Source organism: Erythrolamprus reginae, chromosome 1 (assembly GCF_031021105.1).
Source record: "Erythrolamprus reginae isolate rEryReg1 chromosome 1, rEryReg1.hap1, whole genome shotgun sequence".
In the NCBI taxonomy this organism is placed as follows: Eukaryota; Metazoa; Chordata; class Lepidosauria; order Squamata; family Dipsadidae; genus Erythrolamprus; species Erythrolamprus reginae.
In genome coordinates this window covers 250,197,950-250,214,896 of record NC_091950.1, presented here as the reverse complement: position 1 = coordinate 250,214,896, position 16,947 = coordinate 250,197,950, and the positions used below count along the sequence as shown (strand labels likewise).

At 36.8% G+C, this 16,947-nt stretch overlaps 1 long non-coding RNA gene across 1 annotated transcript; it reads left to right on the top strand.

Annotated features, from left to right (window-relative positions):
- Positions 1-1,056: 1,056 nt before the first annotated feature.
- Positions 1,057-14,587, top strand: LOC139160530 (uncharacterized). The gene is made up of 4 exons (XR_011557952.1): positions 1,057-1,123; positions 2,696-2,844; positions 10,241-10,394; positions 13,971-14,587. It is a non-coding gene; the product is annotated as an uncharacterized lncRNA (long non-coding RNA).
- Positions 14,588-16,947: the final 2,360 nt, after the last annotated feature.

Sequence of the window (16,947 nt, the reverse complement as noted above, 5' to 3'; positions counted from 1 at the left end):
AATATAAATGTAATATGAAATATGAATATGAAATATAAGTGAAAATATAAAATGGTAAGTCTCCTTCAAGGCTAGCTTGGCGTCTGGTGAGTTCATGGATGTCAGTTCAGAAACTATTCCCATCGAACAACATTTGGTGCGCCTGTTTTATCTTCTAAAGACTAGAGTTCTATGGAATATCACTGTAAATATAATCCAGGGTTAAATTCCTAATCATCCTAGGTAGATAATTATAAGTTTTAATAATAATAATAATAATAATAATAATAATAATAATAATAATAATATATGTTGCGTTCTGTTTTAAATCACATTGACATTTCTAACTTTTCTCTGCTGGAGTTTTTAATAAACATATTCGGGAAATGGAATTAATTTAGTTCTGACTTGACCTTATATGTATCAGAGTACTGGGTGACCATACTGGATCAGGGATATCTTCTTTGGAGGCTAGTCAATGAACCTTGATCATTGCTTATTCAGACCAAAGTTTATAATTTTTTCAAATCAAGTATTGGTGGCAGCAAAACCTCAGAAATATGCAACGAATGGATCTGGTCTTATATCACATATTAGGAATGAGTCACTTTCTTCACTTCTGCCCACTAGAGTCCCTGTCTGCTAAAATCTGATTCCATATGCATAACATTTCATTCTTCCATTCATTACAATCAAATAATAGATGAATGGTAAATATGAGATGGCAAAAGTAAGGACATACAGTATAGTGAACATAATTGAAGCTAAGTATCAGCAGTAAAAGCAGACCTTTTAAGTCTCTGTCTGTCTGGCCAATTCATTCAGATGCCTCCTCAATTATTGTACATGCTCAAGGACTTTCAAGCTTTCAATGTCATTTTGATGTTATTGAAAAAGAGTATTATTCATTTAAATGTTAGAATCCTTCCCTCAAGCACAAACATTTTGCATGAAAAATTGAAAATCACTTCCAAAGCTGATTCAGCTGGGGAGATACTTTGGCCTAAAGTTCCCCTCCCCAAATATTTCTTTAATGAAGTAATACAATTGAGACTGGGACATTTTTAGCAGCAACATTAAAGAAACCACATCTAACTCCTTGAATGTGTGTGCTCACATTTTGCAGAATCAGCAGGGACTAAAAGTAAGTTACCTATTTAAATACGGATAGAGTTATTGTAAGGGATAGAAAGTATTTAGATGCTGACTTTGTAGCTTTAATGTTGAGGTAACCGGCTGTGATCCTCCAATTTATTCACCGAAGCCTATATTTAGCAAAACAAGGAAAGATCTGCCAATAAAACCAGTCCTTTCAAAAGTAATTGTAGAGAGAATGTTTAAAGTCCTAAAGTCAAATAAAATAATAAGAAAATTATATGTTCCAGAAGAAAGTCCGTATTTCAGGAAGGAAGGAAGGAAGGAAGGAAGGAAGGAAGGAAGGAAGGAAGGAAGGAAGGAAGGAAGGAAGTTTTCCTACAGAAAAGAGGTTAAAGAGGAGAACCTAAAATTATCCACATTCCAACATAGAGAAAATAGAGTAGTGAGAAAGAAAAAGGAAGTGAATTTCTTGCTATCTTTACCCTCTCTAAAACTCTAAAGGATAAAAAATTCAAAGAGCTGAGGCATCTCCAACATACTTTAAACTGGAATTAGTTGTTACAACCTCTGACCTTTTCCATGAGATTTGCATCCAATGCATTGCAAATACTTCTGAGAGAGACAGCTCCAGCTCCAGGAGTTTCCATTTACTAGGAACTCATTATTAATTGCTTGGCATACTGAACATGGGTTTTGGATACTTGTAGATGTAGTACTGTCTGTGAAATGAGACTTACTTAGGTAGAATCAGACTCCCTGTGATTCATCCCTTATAATTTGGCCAAGAGGAATATATGTGGAACATTCTGAGAAACATTTCATGTATTGGCATGACTTCTATGCAGCTGCCTTTTGCCAGTACTGTGAAGAATCTCAAGGGCAACTAAATGAATGCTTTTGTTCGAAGGCTGGTTTGCCTGAAAATTTTTGAAAGGTGGAATCTCAACAGATGTTATTCTTCCTCTTCATGCATTTTATATGTTTGAGGATGGCACATTGACTAGCCAGGTTGTTGAAACCAAGTATGGGTAGTCCACATTTGGGAATGGAGTTATGGTTGTAAGTCAATACAATGAGGTGTTGAATCATCAACTTGAACCAACCCCCTTTTTTTTTTAAAAAAAATGTCTTTATGACAGCCTTTCAGCAAATCATGTGGTCATAAGTCCAAATCCCCTTGTTGTTAAGTAAATCATGCAAATCCATATTCCCAAATGTGAACATTTTTTGACCAGACCTCAGAAATTGGCAATAAATAAATAAATGCAAATCATGGTTATGTAATTGCAGCATACTGCAACTGGTCATAAAATGCAAACCAGTTGTCGAGGGCCTGAAATGTAGTTGTGTGATTCGTACGCATATGCGTGCAGTGCAACAGTTTATGATGGTCCCAAATGCTTTATGGACTGCAAGAATCATTTCCAGGGCTATAGTAACTTTGAACAATTGTTACATGACCAGCCATCTGTTGAGGCTACATGTAAGCTGCACAGTGCTTGGTGAAACTATTCAGAGATGGTTACTAAAATTACTATGATATATGTAAAGGTTGTGTTGAAAAGTTGTGAGAAACCAATAGGAGGAGATTCAGTCTAATTCCTTTCTCATTTACCAGGGTATAAGAAGAAGAGAAAAAATTCAGAAAATTTTGCAAGATTCTGTTACAATAATTAATATCTTTTAACCTGAGGAGGAAATAAAATAAATTCAGACTGAGGATTTTGATGGAATGGCTTATTTTATGACCCTTCAAAGTACTATAAGGTTTGTTTAGATGCAATACAATTATGATGTGAATTATAAACTTCATGCCAATAAATAAAATGTATGTATTATATTGTATTGTTATATTATATTATATTGTATTGTATTGTATTGTACTGTACTGTTATATTATGTTATGTTATGTTATGTTATGTTATATTAATATTATATTATATTATATTATATTAATATTATATTATATTAATATTATATTATATTGTGGTACCTCTACTTACGAACTTAATTCGTTCTGTGACCAGGTTCGTAAGTAGAAAAGTTTGTAAGAAGAAGCAATTTTTCCCATAAGAATCAATGTAAAATCAAATAATGCGTGCAAACCCATTAGGAAAATCCAAAACTTTAGAAGCGAGGTGAACGAAGGGCAGTGAGAGGCAGTGAAAAGGGACCTATGAATAACGCAAAGCTAGCAGGGTGGTTGGAGAAACAGCAAAAGGGGACGTATGAAAGGAGAAATGAGAGGGGTGGTTGGACAAGGAGCAAAAGGGGACATATGGAGGGAGAAATGGGAGGGGGTTGTTGGACAAGCAGCAAAAAGGGACGTATGAAGGGAGAGAAGGGAGGGGGTAGTTAGACAAGCAGCAAAAGGGGATGTATGGAGGAAGCAAAGCTAGCGGGGTGCTTGGTGGGGCAGTGAAAGGGGGCAGGGGGATGCCTTGTTTCCTCTATTTGTTGCACTTTGCTTCCTCCATTTGCTGCCACTCCAAGAACCCCACTAGCCTTGCTTTATCCACCCGCCACCATGGGGCGGCTGCGGAGAGCTTCTCGGACACGCCGTTTTCTAGCAGAAGGTAGGGGGTGGGGACCCCGCACGGCAAAGTCTGGCTCCAGTTTTTTGCAATCATAAGAGCCTGCAAACATAAAAGCACTAGTTTTGTTTTCGCCGCTGCTCGCAGCAGTAGCAGCCAAGAGAGAAGCGAGCTTTCGTAAGTTCAAAATGGTTCATGAGTAGAGGCAAAAAACCCTTGAACACCAGGTTCATATCTCGAAAAGTTTGTAGTTAGAGGTGTTTGTAAGTAGAGGTACCGCTGTATTATATTATATTATGTTATGTTATGTTATGTTATGTTATGTTATGTTATGTTATGTTATGTTATGTTATGTTAGGTTAGGTTAGGTTAGGTTAGGTTAGGCTAGGCTAGGCTAGGCTAGGCTAGGCTAGGCTAGGCTAGGCTATGTTATAGAATAGAATAGAATAGAATTTTTATTGGCCAAGTGTGATTGGACACACAAGGAATTTGTCTTGGTGCATATGCTCTCAACGTACATAAAATAAAATATACATTTGTCAAGTATCATGTGGTACAACACTTAATGATTGTCATAGGGGTCAAATAAGCAATGAAGAAGCAATATTAATAAAAAATCTTAGGGTATACGCAACAAGTTACAGTCATACAGTCAACATGGGATGTTAATGTTATGTTACATTATATATTTTTTTAGGTGTCACCTTACTCCGAAGCAACTCTACATGCCAATTTCTAGAGCAGACTTAAAGGATTTTATATAAAGTATTTGAAGAGAAAACAAAATATTTTAGGAAGCTGAAATTAAGGAATCAAGATAAGAAACCAGCAAATATAAAGTATACAAGCTACTGTACTTAAAATACCTAAAATACTTAGTACAATATTTTACTTTACTACTTTACTTTACTTAGTAAAATATTTTACTTTACTAAGTAAAATACCTTATTTTACTAAAGAAATTCAGACATCTTGCTAGAGCAAATTTTCTTTAAACTATAGTTTGCTGAATAAACTATCATATCCTGGTCGACACAATGTTGAGCCATAAATTGCATATTAAAAAAAATATAATGGAGCTGTATATCACATTCAGTCAAATTCAAATAAACCACATTCATCTTAGCTCCCTTTGTAAAACCTAACTCTATCAAAGCTTGACAAACATTATTGCTCTGTTGAGATGCAGTAGATTGAACTGACAGAAAAGAGTAAAGTGTAGCAAAGTATTAACTCACATTTCTTCCTACAAAGCAATGCATTTGAAGAATCCCAGAATGTTATTCCCTGTGATATGAAAAGACATTTGTTAGTCACTCAACTCTACGTCATTCCTCTTCATTCTTTGTTGTTTGTTGTTGTGTTTCACCTTCCTTTATTTGTTTGGATGATAAACTGGGTAATCCCTTTAATATGCAAGCTGTCAGAAATAAGATGATATTTTGTTTAGGATTGAGCAGATCAATGTAAACCTGATCTCAAATCAGTTTTTTAAAAATTGCATTGCATAATATCAGCAACCTCTTTCTCTCACTCCACTCCATGTATGATTCTCTGGAGAAAATAAAAATGTAGTGAAAATTAATAAGATTTTAGGGTTTACATTGTAAACTTGGCAATAATGTCTATATGACTTTTACCCACATATTTTTAAACAGACATTTTAATGTTAATTTTCAATTTAAGGCTCAAACCACGGATTTTTATATTAAATCAATGGCTTCAATACAACAGTGGTGGTTTCAACTTTTCTTGTTTTTAAGCCCTGATTAGACTTACTTGTTAATAGTAATGTATTGTAATGCAAATAATATTGAATATTATACACACAATTATACACAGTTATTGGTCCCTCTGAACTCCCGGTAAATCTTGCTTCCAATTATAGGTGTAGTGCATATCAAATTTTTCAACTTTCAATTTCCAAACATTAAGGGTGTTCAAATTTGTGACATGCCTTGGGGCTTGTAAAGTTATTCTGGTTACTTTAATATAATATGGATGTGCTTGGTAAGTAGCTACATAAATATAACATTTTGACATTTTTTACATTTGCTGGACTACCAACACTGATAGGGCAAGCCACTAGAATATAAATTGAGAGCAAACCTCACTCCTTAGTAGAAGTGATGATGTTACCTAGCTTGGGTAATGAAACATCTGCAAGAAGACAACCAAGCTCAGAGAGTACCAAAAACCCCTCATATTTGGAATAATATGATATTTCTAGGATGCAGAACTGTTGGAAATGAATTATTATATTTGGTAAGAAATTAAAGCTGTATCCAAATTCTCATGAGAAATTCTTTTTTTAAAAAAAAATAAAGCTCTGCTGTTTCTGGCCCCAGATGCCACTAGATATGTTGTGGCTCCTGTCAGATATCTTAGACAGCTGGAATCAGCAAACCACCGAAAAGCATTTGCTCTTATACGATGCCATGCACTTCCATCCGCCGTTTTGTACGGCAAGTACAAAAGAATACCATTCATTGAAAGATTTTGCTCTTGTGGCTCAGGAGAGGTGTAGACTGAGGGACACATGCTCCTGAGATGCTCCTTTTATACAGACATTAGGAAAAAACATATTTTGCCACTAATTGCAAGGTATCCTGACCACTCAGACACTACCTATCTCCAGTGGTTGCTTAAAGATGATCAGGCCATAATTACAGCACAGGTGGCCAGATTCTGCGCAGCAGCAGTGGAGATTCATTGCAAATGTGTGCCTTCATCATAGTTAGATATGTACATCTTTTGTATATTTACAATGGGTCAATTTTGGTTGGTCAGCGAAAAGGCATGAATTTTGTAAGTCATTTGTCTCCAGATGTCCAAGAACCTCAACACCTAGCATGTCTTTGTTGACTTGGGTGACGACCAACTTTGGATGCTCAACGAGCTGTTGTAAGTCAAGGACTACCTTTATCACCCAATAATCTGCTACTAGGATCAAAGAGATACTAAAATACAGTAGTACCTCTAGAAACAAGCTGCTCCACATGCGAGTATTCCAATTTACGAGCCACATTTCTTTTTGAGACCTGAGCTCAAATTCGGGATACGAGCCGAGCGTCCACTAGGTGGCGGAAGAATCCTTGCTTCTGGTTATCTCGGAGGAGAAAAACAAAGTCTAAAGCCCTTTGTTCCAAATACGAGTTGTTCGACATATGAGCTCTGTTATGGAACGAATTAAACTCGTATCTAGAGGTACTACTATATCTAGATTCTAAGAATCTAAAACGGTTCTTGGATGTTCTGTTTTTCTGGTTTTTTTCGTTTTTTTTAATTATCATTATTATTATATTGATGGTCTTTGACTGTAATAAAGGTCTATTTATTTATTCATGAGAAATTTAAGCTTGAAAGTAATTCTTCTTCAGTTGAAAAAAGGGAGGATAAATGATTTTTAATCAGAAATAAGAGCAATTTACTGGTTAATATTTAGAAATGTAGTGAAAACATGGCTATTTTAAGAAGGAATTTGGGGACTGAGGTATGTATTGCACACACACACACACACACACACACACAGGATATATGTAAATACTGCTATTGAAGTAGTTTTTATTTGCTTTTGATGTTGTTCTTTGTATAATTTATGATATACTGGTTTTAGAAGCTTTTCAAAAGATTTCCAGAAAAGTACAAAAAAATATATTATCTGCACCAAACAGTAGATGTAAAATATTTGTTACATTCTGTATTTGGTTTAGGCATTTATGCAACTTCTGAAAATTTGACAGTTTTGAATGCATTGTGAAAGATTTTATAGAGGCTGATCAACAATTCAATATTATCAACAAATTAGAAAGTATAACCACATAAATTAGGACAATATACTATAATGCAGAATTTAAAAAGTGCTATATCATCAAATAGTCCCAACTTTTAAGAAACACATATTATAATTCTTATTATTTTAAAACTAAGATAATCCAATGCAAATAGTTTTGGACATTATGGACTTCCTTAATTGATGTTCATTGTCTTTTGAAAGTATATTGGCCTATTCTCTTTGGACATGTCTATTGTTTATTTATTTTTCCTAAAATATTATTAATAGGGCAGGGCAGTTCCTTTGATTGCTAATTTGTACCCTATGACAATAATTAAGTGCCGTACCTCATGATTCTTCACAAATGTATCTTTTCCTTTATGTACGCTAAGAGCATAAGTACCAAAGACACCTTGTGTGTCCAATCACACTTGGCCAATAAAGAATTCTATTCTATTCTATTCTATTCCATCCTATCCCATCCTATCCTATTCTTTGGAGGAAGATAACTTGAAAGACACCAATGAATTATGAAATTATCCACACCAAATCTCAATTCTGTCCATTTATAAAAAGCTTTGGATTTATAGTGCTTAGACTGTAGCAAAAAAGAAAGAATGAGTGAAAGAAAGAAAGAAAGAAAGAAAGAAAGAAAGAAAGAAAGAAAGAAAAAGAGATCTTGTTCTTCCAGAACAGAGGTTATCAACCTTTTTTGGCCATGCCCCACTTAAGCATCTCTAAAGCCCTGATGCTCCACCTGACATATAATTCTTACTATTCAAAAAGTAGGAATTGACATATATTATAAAGCCAACCTATAGATCCATCCATACTTATCCTTCTAGTTGGTTCCCAACTTGGGCCTCATGCCTCACAGGGGGGCAATTTGATTTTTAATGGGGGCAATGAGAACTTTTGTTAAACCTAGTTAACGGACCCTAAGGCTTCCTCCTTAAATAATCAGATAATATGTTTCTATTTTGTCAAAGTTCATTTGCTGTTCAGGAAAGAAAAAAAAAGATTTGTAGTAACCTACAGAATATTTTTCCCCATAGGAAAATAGCATTTTTCCTTCCTTTATTTTTTGTGATGTTAATCTATTGTTTTTATATCATTATTAATTTATTTTTGTATTATTTGGTTTATTCTATAAATAATTTGAGTTATACTGCATATACTACCTAGTTGTTGAGATGCAGGCAACAGTACATTGCTTTGCAAAATTGTCTTTTGGTTAGAGATCTCAGTATGCAGTTGATGCTCAGTTGTTGGTTGCACTTGTGACAGACTGGCCAAAATGTGTGAGACCTGACTGATACTGTCCAAACTGTAGTTCATAAAATCATACCAAAATGTCCTTCCTGTTAATGACTATTTCACCTTCAATTGCAGCAATAGAGCATATAATAGATTCAAACTAAGTGTAACCGCTCTAAACTCGACTGCAGAAAATACAACTTCAGCAACAGAGTGATCAATGCCTGGAATGCACTACCTGACTCTGTGGTTTCTTCCCCAAACCCGAAAACTTTAACCTTAGACTGTCTACAGTTGATCTCTCCCCATTTCTAAGAAGTCTGTAAGGGGCATGCATAAGTGCATCATTGTGCCTACTGTCCCTGCCCTACTGTCCTATTGTACTCTTTTATAGTTACTTTTTACTTATGTTATGTTTATACAAACTACTACTATCCTATATATGTTTGACAAATAAATAAATAAAATAAATAAACATTAGCAGGGAATGTTGCATGTAGTAAGAATACGTCTAAAGATAGTAATCAGTCTAAACTCAGAAATCTTAAATTGACCACAGACATAGTGGGTGGCAGATGTCATTATATATGAGCACATCTGGAGATAACCATGACATGTGGAAGATTAGTAACCGCATGGATGAACAAATGAAATGACATTGTTCATTTCAAAATGTGCAATGTTCTGCATAAATGTGACCCTCTGGAAAATAATTCTTTTCTATGCCATGAATAAATGAATGGGAGTGAAACAAAAGAGTAGAAAAATTACTGAGCAGTACAAAGATGCAAAATGAAGTCACTCAGAGCACTGGTTCCACTGGTTGAATCCCACCACTGATCCAAAGGCTTTCGCTATGCAAAGTTTTATATTAATAATATAGGGCTAAAGGGTGGTAGCTTGGACTGAGTAAGGCAAGGATATGGGATACTCATTGCTTCTTCAGTGTATTTATGGGAAAATATATAATGATATTATAAATGTGTTGACTAAAAGCTTTATGGATATGTACTTTTGTGTATGCAAATGATACCTTGCTGTCAATCAATCAAAATGATTTGAGACAAATATTAAATTGTATAATGCAAAAGGAAGTATGAAACTTCATATTACTCTATCATAGGTCAAGGTACTTATGTTTGGCAGAGAAAATAAAATGAGTGATGACAAATCATACATATATGGTCCAAACCAAGAATAAGAAAATGAATTTGTGTGCCTCAGTAAAATCTTTACAAAAGCTCACAAAAAGGATGAAGATATATTAAGTTATGCAAATGCTGACTTAAAGAAATTAAGCATGCTGCAAAGCAAAACAGTAGCTTCGAAGATAATTTGCATCATAATGTTGCTGGGTTACAAAGAGCATAGGGCCATTCTTACAAAAGGAGATAGTGGGGGGGCTGCAGTTCAGAACTTTATCTATCTTCAGGTATATGATGTTTTGCAATTGGTCACACAAGAGCCAAGCTGGTGTAGTGGTTAAGGCATCTGATTAAAAATTGGGACAGCTGAGGTTCTAGTCCCATTTTAGGCAAAAACGTCAGCTAGAGAAACTTTGATCCAGTTTCTCTCTCTTCCTTCCTCCTTCCTATAGATTTCTCTAGGCATTCACCAAAAGTCAAGACTGATTCGAAGGCTTGCTTAATTAATTAAATTAATTTTCTCAATGGGACTATACCACGCTATATCCTGGAGATACCATTCATCATATTCAGAAGAAGTGAATCTTTCTTTTACCTCATTACCAGGTAGAAAAATCTGTTTTATTCTGGAAGGGTTATCATTTATTCCTTAAGAAAGCTGTTTCTCAGCCTTTCAGCCTTTTTGCAGTTAAGAGCATTTTAAAAATACAGATATGAAAGGAATGAAGATTTTTCCCTCTTTCTTACATAAGTTTTAGATTGCTTGAAAATCAACAAACAGTGTTTACAACCCAGTGATACTTTTACTAGATGATGGGGAAATAAAATACCAATTTGTTTTAAAAACACTCCAAATCCAGGTATCAGTATGATTGTCCAAGATTAACACAAGGTGACTCAGGATCTTTTTATAGCTCTCAAATATGCCACAAGAATATTATTGGATAGTTTCTGCACTTTCCTAGAAGATAACTTTTCAGAAGCAGCATGTTGGTTCAACGATCTCAATATTGCCTAGAGTGAGAGAGGAATCCTGGGATGATTCAAATATTGCTAAACTACATCCCTCAATGTTCTGTACCATTTGAATGGTAAAGTATGGTGGCGCAGTGGTTAGAGTGCAGTAATGCAGGCTACTTCTGCTGCCTGCTGGCTGGCTGCCTGCAATTTGGCAGTTCAAATCTCACCAGATTCAAGGTTGACTCAGCCTTCCATCCTTCTGAGGTTGGTGATTGTTGGGGCAATACGCTGACTCTGTAAACTGCTTAGAGAGTTCTGTAAAGCACTCTAAAGCAGTATATAAGTCTAAGTGCCATTGCTATTTATTTATTTTATTTATTTATTTATTACTTAGATTTGTATGCCGCCCCTCTCCGAAGACTCGGGGCGGCTCACAACATGTAGAAACAAATCATGGGTAATCAGACAAGTTTAAAATGTTTAAATATTAAAAACCCCATATGCTAACAGACACACACACAGACATACCATGCATAAATTAAACGTGCCCAGGGGGAGATGTTTCAGTTCCCCCATGCCTGACGGCAAAGGTGGGTTTTAAGGAGTTTACGGAAGGCAGGAAGAGCAGGGGCAGTCCTAATCTCCGGGGGGAGTTGGTTCCAGAGGGCCGGTGCCGCCACAGAGAAGGCTCTTCCCCTGGGGCCCGCCAACCGACATTGTTTAGTTGACGGAACCCGGAGAAGGCCCACTCTGTGGGACCTAATCGGTCGCTGGGATTCGTGTGGCAGGAGGCGGTCTCGGAGATATTCTGGTCCGATGCCATGAAGGGCTTTAAAGGTCATAACCAACACTTTGAATTATGACCGGAAATTGATCGGCAGCCAATGCAGATTGCGGAGTGATGGTGAAACATGGGCATATCTAGGTAGGCCCATGACTGCTCTCGCAGCTGCATTTTGCACGATCTGAAGTTTCCGAACACTTTTCAAAGGTAGCCCCATGTAGAGAGCATTACAGTAGTCGAACCTCGAGGTGATGAGGGCATGAGTGACTGTGAGCAATGAGTCCCGGTCCAGATAGGGCCGCAACTGGTGCACCAGGCGAACCTGGGCAAACGCCCCCCTCGCCACAGCTGAAAGATGTTGTTCTAATGTGAGCTGTGGATCGAGGAGGATCGAGGAGGACGCCCAAGTTGCGGACCCTCTCTGAGGGGGTCAATGATTCCCCCCCCAGGGTAATGGACGGACAGATGGAATTGTCCTTGGGAGGCAAAACCCACAGCCACTCCGTCTTATCCGGGTTGAGCTTGAGTCTGTTGCTATTTACTATGCTAGAAGAGGCTTCTGGAAACTGCAATTCAGCATTACTTGTAATAAGGATTAGCAACAGTTCTCCTGAGTTTCAGAAATATACTGTATATTTTTTGCTATCTTATTTCAAATTGAGAATTTAATATCATAAATATTTTTGTACAAAGTACAGTTCTTCCTTATGAATAATTTAAAACAATAATATAAATCACTAATAAAAAACTATGTTTCTATCATAATTAACAATACTGTCATTCATGCTTAATAACCTCACCCTTAAAAAAACAGCGGGAAGAAATGGTTTCTTTCTGATCTAATAACATGATTCAGTGTTGATTCAGCTAATAAATTAGGTGTATATGTAGCTCTAAATGAAACCACTATTCATGGCATACAAGTTAGAAAGAAGGAAATCCCACAGGAGATTTTGCAGTGAATGTTGGAAGATAGATTTCTTTTCAAAGTGTAGGATACTTCTGTCGGTAATAATTCAGCAATTACGAGTGCTAAAATAATCAGTCATTTTGCTGGAGAGAATAAATTGATGACTGCACAAGAAAGGAAGCTTTTTCAACCCCTTGATCATTCAATGCTTAAATAAATGAGTGAATTGGGTAACATATACATTACAAGGATGATAGAGTTATAATTGTATAACCAGTTTAATCTAAAGCCTTATTTACATAATCCTGATAACTACATGGATAAATTTACATTATTTCCTGTTTGAAGTTTTTTAAAATCATTATTAGAATAGCAAAATACAAAAGAGAAAAGTCTACAAGAATGAGAGAGAGAGAGAGAGAGAACTGCTAATCAAACATAAATGAAAAACATTTTGAAAAAACTTTCTAGTGTCACTGGACACACTCTTTCCAGTTGCTGTTGCTTCCTTAGCAATGATATTTATTTTTATTTATTTTATTTATTCAATTTTTTAATGCCGCCCTTCTCCTTAGACTCAGGGCGGCTTACAACATGTTAGCAATAGCACGTTTTAGCAGAGCCAGCATATTGCCCCCACAATCCGGGTCCTCATATTACCCACCTTGGAAGGATGGAAGGCTGATTCAACCTTGAGCAGGTGATGAGATTTGAACCACTGACCTGCAGATCTAGCAGTCAGCTTTAGTGGCCTGCAGTACTGCACTCTACCCACTGCGCCACCTCGGCTCATCAATGGTACTTCCATTGTACTCTTACCAGAATCCTCCCTTGCACAACTTCCCAATCTCTTCTACAGTGTTGGGATTTCTGGTGGACTGATCCCATTTTTAAAAAATATTAGTCAAAATGTTCCAATACCTACTGTATATATAAATCTTGTATTTATAGATATGTACTCCAGTATAATCTGAGCATCATTTTACATTAGCCTCATTGTTTGTGGAAAAAAGAATGAAAAGGGAGAAGCAGTGATGGAATCTAGAAAACTCACTGAAATTAATAGACTGAAGTGAATAATTACTAATTTAAGTCCCATTAATTCACTGGGAGTTAAATGAGTTAATATACTATAAATTAACATGTTGCATGGGTTTTGATGCATTTGATGTATTTACTCTAATCATGCCTAAGTCTGGGTTGAACTCATTCTCTTTTAAAATTTGGTGGAGTCAACAATTTTTTTCATCTTTTATGAGTCTGAGCACTTAATACCACATGCATCACTTTTTGATACATCATTTTTATTCTTATTATACACTAAGAATCTTTTGAAGCTGCCAAAGCAAGGCTCTGAAAACTGCTAAAAAGGCAAGAAAGTAAAATGTAATTTTCTGCACTTGTCTCCATCAATCTAGTCCAGACACAAATCTTCATCTTCTTAAACCATTTTTGAGGGTGTCTTATAAGTTTTTTTTTTAAATGTCAGTGTACTGTTATTACATTTAAACCTATTTTTCCCCTGTAGGTCTGATCCAGATCCAGAACTGTCAATGGTGTTTAAGTCTGTCTTGTAAAATTAGATCCGCCTTCATTTTCCTTCGAAAGGGTCAGAGCTCAACAGAGGACAACCTGGTGCTTTGCACGTAGATAGGCTCAGATGGAATACTTGTGTAGCTCTTGTTTCAAACTGTTTTGGGTTCAATGAATGGACACTTCCAGACATTTCCCAGCAGAATCGCCTCAGGATGTATCCTACTCAATGTAAACAAGGTTGCTAAGTATGCCTTTGACTTATGTGTGATAAGGGGCAATGTCGTTGGGAAACATTGAAAGAGTTTCCCCTTTAAAAGCAAGTGAATTTGCAATATATCTGTGTAATAACAAATAAATGTAGGTCAAACCAACCTCTTTGAGGTCCTTCTGTTCTAAGGTCATCCATGTTTGTGGATAAAAGCTATTGGTAAATTAGGTCCATTTGCTGCCATTCCCCATATACACATACTATAAACTGATTTCTCCCTTTTCTGCCAGTCCTCTGAGCAATCAGGAGGGGAGTAAAGAGGAAATTCTCACACCAGCCCAGCTCTGGGTAAATAAAAAATGGAAAATCAAAAACTTTTGGAAGCTCTCCCTCCCCTTTATATTTTTTATGTTTATATTTTAATGCCATAAACAATTTCTTTAATAAAATTAATAAACATATTGTGACTATAATAGAAGTGTTCAATTCTGATTTCCTTACTGAATCCAAGTTGTCTGGCAGCTGTCCTTTTATTTTGCCTCTGATTTCTGCCTTTATAGCACATTATATAGGAAACCTATAAAGGGCCGACATGCTTTTGTGTAACCTATAAAGAGCCTACATACTTCCATGGTGTAACCTATAAAGAGCCTACATGCTTTCATGGTGGGTGCCTTTTTCAATTGTAGGCTCTACACCAGCAGTCACCAACTAGTGGTCTATGGACCACTAGTGGTCTTTGAGAAAATTTTGATGGTCTGCAGAACAATTATTAACATTTTTAATATTACACTAAATCAGAGGTCCTCAAACTAGGTCCGCTAGGCCAGATACATGCAATAAATAGTTTTGTTGTTGCAGAGAGTCTCTCTCTTTGGGGTCTTTTTATGTGGGTCAAAGACAGGCAGAAATTCCACTTTGGGGTCTGCTTCAGCCTCCTGGTATGGAGCTTTGGGTGAAGGCTGGAGGAAAGTGCCACTGTTGGTGAAGATCTGGAGGGTCTTATTCCAGGGGGACTGCATCATGGCTTGGAACTGGCTGACCATCTCTCCTCAGTGAGCCACCAGGTGCCAGTACCTGGCCTTGCATTCCCACAGGTCTTTCCTCTTCTTGGAAAGCCCATGCTCATAGTCCTCAGTGAGGTGCTTCTGCTGAGCCTCTCCTGTCAGATCCAATTTGAACTGAGTCAGCTGTTTTGCCAACTCTTTCTCGTGGTGGTTGCTTAGCTCCAACAACTGCTTCCTGTTGGTGTCCTAAGGAGCCTGGGCAGGGAGGTGAGGAGTGGCTCGCAGGGAGGAGCAAATGGAAGCCGGCGAGGCACCCCTTGATGTCAGTGACACCAAGTTGGCCACGCCCACCCAGTCACATGACCACTTAGTCATGCCCACCTGGTCGTTAGGCAAATCCTATTAGTGGTTCACAAGATTTAAAATTATGAATTTAGTGGTCCCAGAGTTCCAAACTGTTGATGACCCCTGCTCTACACTAGAGTTGCATTTGTTCAGACCCACTTGATCGGCACCCACTTGATTGGCTCAAACAGGGTATTCTGGGAAGTGAAATACACCCCCCCCCCCAATGAAATCATTAAACAAATGAACAAGCCAGAACCAGGGTATACTTATTAAAAGATAAGAGAAAGAAATGCCATTGGTTTTCAAAGTTCTCAAGCTGATTTTCAATTCTGTTGATTCTCCCATTAAATAGATTGAAATTAACCCATTATTAATAATCTACAATTCTTGACAATGATACTGTACTTTCTCTGGCACTGGGTGGCAGACCCAAACTTGCACACAATGATAGGCAATCATTCAAACAGAAACTGATGCTCACAAGGAACAAGAAACAACAAACATGGGAGCTGGTGATGCAGCACCAGTTATATTATTTGGCCATCAGATTTATATCAAAAGAATCATCATGAAGTCCTACCAGATAATAAGATTAGATATATTGATATGAGGCTTTCCTGTATGATGATATATATTATCATCTCCAGAAATGCCTCTTTGAATTCCATGTTGAAGAAACAGGTCAAATTTTGCTCAAAATAATTACTGGGCACAAGTTATAGTTCAAGACTCAAAACAATGAGGATCAATGGGCTTTGATGGCACTGTGATAAACTTTGATAAATTCTTCTAAGAAGACTTTTTTCAGGCTTCCTTGTTTAGTTGCTTGGCCAACCTGGGAAGAGTTTGCTGGGTTGTATGGATCAGAGTCGAATTTAGCAGGTAACATACTACTTATGTTCTTAAGGACAAAGTAATGTCAGAGCATTTCAATTCTCATACAGATCTCAAAGTAGCCATCTTGGAAAGAAACAAAACTGCCAGGACGATTGACTAAAATATTGCTGAACTCATACATCTGAATCTTCCAACAAACACAATAGATTTTTAACTAGTGGAAAAGCTACTTGTAATCTGACTCATAGGTAACCTACATTTACCTAAACACCCTGCCTTCTGTCTTCCTCTCCTCCCTTATTGCTTCATCTGAATTATCTTACATTTTTCTAGCCACTCCACTGCTTCTGGTGAAGTGAGCTGTAGCTTACACAAACATATGCCTTTAATAACATTTGTTAGTCACAAAAAAGTGGTAACAGGTTTTCTTCGGATACTTGGCATCCTCTGTTTCTAAATCCTTCCAATTGTACATCGGTACAATACCTGTGGAGCTGTAGGAAATGTGTTTTCAACATTTTGAATATGCCTTTTCCCCCCACCTGCTCCCAAAAGCCATCAATCAATAA